This window comes from Heterocephalus glaber, unplaced genomic scaffold, assembly GCF_053883595.1.
Source record: "Heterocephalus glaber isolate CG9 unplaced genomic scaffold, H.glaber_assembly_v1.0 deba00001056, whole genome shotgun sequence".
In the NCBI taxonomy this organism is placed as follows: Eukaryota; Metazoa; Chordata; class Mammalia; order Rodentia; family Bathyergidae; genus Heterocephalus; species Heterocephalus glaber.
Window position 1 is genome coordinate 196,669 of NW_028258182.1, and position 5,174 is coordinate 201,842.

The window sequence follows — 5,174 nt, forward strand, 5'->3', positions numbered from 1 at the left end:
ATACACAGAAGAAATTGTTTTTCTTTTCACAATTTGATGTTCCCATGTGCAGAAATCAAGAGATAAGGAAAGGCAAAAGATAAAAGGATAAGAGCAACAGAAGCACTGAAAATCAAAGGGGTTAGGACACAGGTCCCTGTGCTTAGCATTTTGACTTAGGAAAACCAAGAGAGGGTCTGAGATTTGCAGCAGCCCTTTACTTATGTTATAGCCACCCACAAAAGATGTTGAAGAGCATGGCTAGGTGCAAGTGGACTCCCAGAAGGAGGGGACATGGGACAGGACTGGCCAGGCCTAAATGCATCTCAACATTTGGTACCAAAAGGGACCATCTCATCTGGGTGTTTGCCAGAAAACCCTCTAAAATCAGCACTCTGGGTAGCAACCCAGAGTCAGTGCCCTTAGGATGCTTTTGGTACCTTGACTCCCGCCATCTGTGTGAGGCCATTTGTGCAGTGTTCTGTGCACATGCCTCGAGAGTGACTGCACCATGGGTCTGAGTCCCAATTCTAGAGTGTGAGCCCACTGCATGCTGGGGATAGACTAGCCTTCTCCAAGGCTGAGGCTAACCAGATTATGCGGAACTTTCTTCTCTCCATCACTGCCTGGACTTGGAGTACTTGTTAAGCGCTTCAGTTTCTAAAGATTCTTTGTTTTGGGGTTGTTGGGTTTTTTGGTACCGGGAATCGAACTCAGGGCCTTGTACTTGCCAGGCAGGTGCTGCACCGCTGAGCTGTATCCCTGGCTCTAAAGATTCTTGAAAGGCTACACCGAAAGAATAAACAAATGGCCTTTGAATGGATTGCAGCAGTTACCCTTGCTGCTGGGACAGCTGCAATTGGATACCTAGCTTACAAAAGATTGTATGTTAAAGAGCATCACAATAAATCTATAGTAAACCTTCACATCCATAAAGACAACCCCAAAGTGGTACAGGTTTTGACAAGGAGGATTTGGGAGATAAAGCTGTGTACTGCCTTTGTTGGAGGTCCAAAATGTTCCCATTCTGTGATAGGGCTCCCACAAAACGCAAGGAAGAGATTGGAGACAACATTGGACCTCTGATCATCAAGAAAAAAGAAACTTAAAAGGACAGTTTTGATGCTACAAATTAACTCATCATGATGTTACCTGATTATTTAATTAGGATGACTTCCACCTTCCCTGGAGTCTAGATGTGGCATATTGCAAACTTGAGCTTTCATGTTCATGGCATTTGCCTTACTTGTTGAAACATTGTGCTGCACATTTGTTTAAACAGAAAAAAAAGAAAAAGGGACAACAAACAAATAAACAAAAAATCTCCAGCACTTTGGCACTCTATTTCCCATCTGGCTCTGGGACAAGATGATAGGCCAGTGATACGCATTCCCCAGCACTGGCCTGTGTGCTGCTGTCTTAGAGCTGTTCCCAAGGCAGTTTGCTGAAATGGGCATCAATATCTTGATAGACCCTAGGGGCTTACACACAGAGAGCAGGAAGACATATCCCTGCCTTCAGAGACCTTACTATCCAGTAGGGACAATGGCATATAATGAAGGCCATCATTTCCCCAGTTCCTGCTGAGTACCAGGCTCCAGTCTTCACCACAATCTCAAAAATGCCTGTAAGATGCCTCTGATGGTGTTCATGTTAAAGGTAAAGCAAAGTATATCTTAGTGAGTTAAAATCATTTGCCAGAAGACCATAATCAGCAAGTAGAAAGTCAGGTCCATGCTGCCCTTTCTACTTAGATACTTAACTTTCTGCTTAACTAGCAGATGTCCAACAACTACCCATGGCATAGTGGGATTCTTTTTATTGTAGTGGTGTCTTCAAAGCATTACCACCCGACCCCTGTGTGGACCTGTCTTTCCAAATCTATGTAAGCTCCTGAAGGGCAGGGCGATATCTTGTGAATGTTCTGTCTGGGTTAATAGTCATTCTCAAATCAGGAATTTCATTTTTTTCCAACCTGACTCCTGATAATTTGCTCTTTTTCCCCCCAGAAATACAATAAAGGGGAAAACTTTGTTTTCCATTCCATAATCTTGTAATTGTATAGCCTTTGATTTTAAAGAAACACATGCAGACTATTTTAAAAAATCAACAATATAGATGTGTGTAAATGCAAACCTAAAGATCTGCTCACTAACCATCCCCCTCAGCCTCACCCCTCTCCTGAGATAACCCACTGTTTACTGTTCCTTGCTTAGTTTGTAGATCTGCTACAATGCATCTGTAAACACGCATACATTTATAAGCATTTTATCTCACTTTTATTTTTGTGGTGTTAGGGATTGAACATAGGGCCTCATGCATGGTAAGCATGAGTTCTACCACTGAACTATACCTTTGGTCCCTTATTTTTACTTTATTTTTTTAAATAAAAATGCACTTCCTCTAAACATATTGTTCTGCAACTTGCTATTTTTCACTTAGTTTATCCTAGACTTCTTTGTGCGTTAGCAAATTCATAGCCACATTACTATTTTTTTTTGGTACTGGGGATTGAACTCGGAACCTTGTGCTTGTGTGGCAGGCGCCAGAACCACTGAGCTAAATCCCCGGCCCCACATTACTATTTTTTAAACAACTACATAGTATGGGTTTTCTATAATTTATCTAACTGTATAACCATATGAACAATTAGGTTTTCAATTTTTTACTGTTTCAAAAATGTTTTATTGAGCATAGTGTTATGTATGTATCTTCATGCTCTTACATATATCTTGTGGATCAAGTCTTAGAAGAAGACTCAAGTTTCCTTCAATCCTGTGTTTATATAAAAATGTTGTCTTTTATTGTTTCTTTCACTCTCTTTTCTCTCTTTTCCTGGAACTCCTTTTAGTGAGTTGTTTCCATCCTCCTGCCCCTTCTCCCCCTCTCCCTTCTTTCCTCCCTTTTCTCCAATCAAACCCAGGATCTTGTGCATGCTAGGCAAGCACTATACCACAAAGCTACATCCCTATCCCTGTGCATTTGTCTTTTTAAAAACACTTTGAGATATTTCTTCAACTTTATCTTCAACACTTTGCCAAATTTTAAAAATCTACTCTCTCATATTTTTACTTTCTGAAGATACTGTCTTGTCCTTTGATCTTTCCCTTTTCGCAGTACTTTATTCCTGTTTTATAGTTACATTATTTTCTTGTATACCTCTGGCATATATTATTGAGATTTTCTGCATTTTTCTTCTTTCTTTTCTACACTGTTTCCTTTTATTCTATAGCTTAACTTTTTACTTCTATAGCTAAATTTCTTAGCTTACTTTTGAATTCTCCTTGTGTTGGGGCTTTCCCCAGGACTAGTTGTCCAATTATGAGGGTACCCAGGCAGCAGTGGTTTTTATAGCTCCTCAAGTTATTCCAATGGCCTAGGGCAGAGATGAAGCAGCATATAGCCTGAGGTTCAAATTTACTTCACAGCTAACTTTTGGAAATAAATTTTTTAGAACATAGACAAGCTGATTTGTTCACATATCCTCTATTGCTGTTTTTGTAGTATGACTGAACTGAGTGATTGTGTCACAACTATATAGCCTGTTATGTCCCCTCAAAGCCTCATGTGCTCATAGGTGGGGCTTTTGAGAGGTGATTGAATCATGGGTTCATGATACTCATCAGTGGATTAGTTCACTGATGAGTTTATGGCTAAATGTGATGTTGGGAGGTGAAGCTTGGTTGGAGGTAGTAGGTCACTGGGGGCGTGGTCTAGAAGGGTCTATCTCCCTCCTGTCTTGAGCTCTGTTTCCTGACTACCATGCCATGAATTGTTCTCCTCTGCCACACCACCCTACCTTGGAGCCAGCTGACTACAGACTGAAACCTCTACAAACCTTGAGCCAAATAAACCTTTTCTTGCTTAGAGCTGTGGGTGTTAGGTATTGTGTCTCAGGGCTGATAAAGTAACTTAAGACACAGCTCCAAAGCCTAAAATACAGCTGTCCCTGGATACTGCAGTTGAGGAGGATTGATGTTACTCCAAAATACCAAAATCTGTGGATGCTTATGGACTTTGAATAAAATAGCACAGTGTGGTGCTCATTATCCCTCTATCCCCCTCTTCCTTCTTCCCTTTATAGTCTCTTATAGTCCATATTCTACTCTCAACTCTTAGATCAACTTTTTTAGCTTCCACATATGAATGAAAACATGGTATTTGCCTTTCTGTGCCTAACTTGTTTCACTTAATGTCTTCTAGGCTTATCATTGTTGCCTAAAATGACATAATTTCATTCTATGGCTGAACAATATTCCCTTCTATATATACACATTTTCTTTATCCCTTCATTTTTCAAAGAATACATTCTAGTGTGCTACAGCATAGCAAGGTGACTATAGTTGACAACAATTTAGCATATATTTTATAAAGAACTAGGAGAGAGGAATTGGAAGGCTCCCAACAGAACAAAATGATAAATGTTTAAGGAGACTGAAATTCTAATTACCTTGATTTGACCATTGGATATTGTACACATATATCAAATTATCACAGTGTAGGGCTGGGGATTTAGCTCGGTGGCAACACGCCTGCCTTGCAAGCGCAAGATCCTGAGTTTGATCCCCAGTAATAAAAAAGAAAACTATCACAATGTGGCCCATAAATATGTATAAGTATCATGTGCCAATTAAAAAATCCTAAAAATAGTGGTATTGTGTTTGCATGTAAGGTATACACATCCTCTCGTATATTTTAAATCATCTCTGTAGTGCTTATAATACCTAATGGAATGGAAATACTCTATAAATAGTTGTTATATTGGATTGTTTAGGGAATAATGACAAGAAAGGAAGTCTGTACATATGCAGGTTTTCTTTCTGAATAGTCTGTACTTACAGTTGATTAAAGCCATGGATAAAGAAGTGCTGGATAATGGAAGGTCAGCTGTCTATTGGGCCTACAGGGGCCTTTACAAAGGTTGCTGACCCCTGGTCCAGAAGGAGGGGGTGAAGGCTGTGTGTGTCTTGGGTTTTTCTACTCTTCTCTTCTCTGGGTTATGTATTCCACATGGGTGAAAATGTTTTGCAAAACAAAAAAAACAATTATTTGCTTTATGAAATAGTGTCAGAGTGACAAAATTTTAAATACATTTTCTTTTATGACAGGGTACTGGGTAAGACATTTTATTTTTTAAAAACAAGAAGAGTTAAAGACATGCTACTTTATAACTGTCCATGTCTTCCAAGTCTCCA

At 39.6% G+C, this 5,174-nt stretch overlaps 1 pseudogene; it reads left to right on the forward strand.

Moving 5' to 3' along the window:
- Positions 1–236: 236 nt before the first annotated feature.
- Positions 237–1,099, forward strand: LOC147828529 (uncharacterized; annotated as a pseudogene).
- The last annotated feature ends 4,075 nt before the right edge of the window (positions 1,100–5,174 follow it).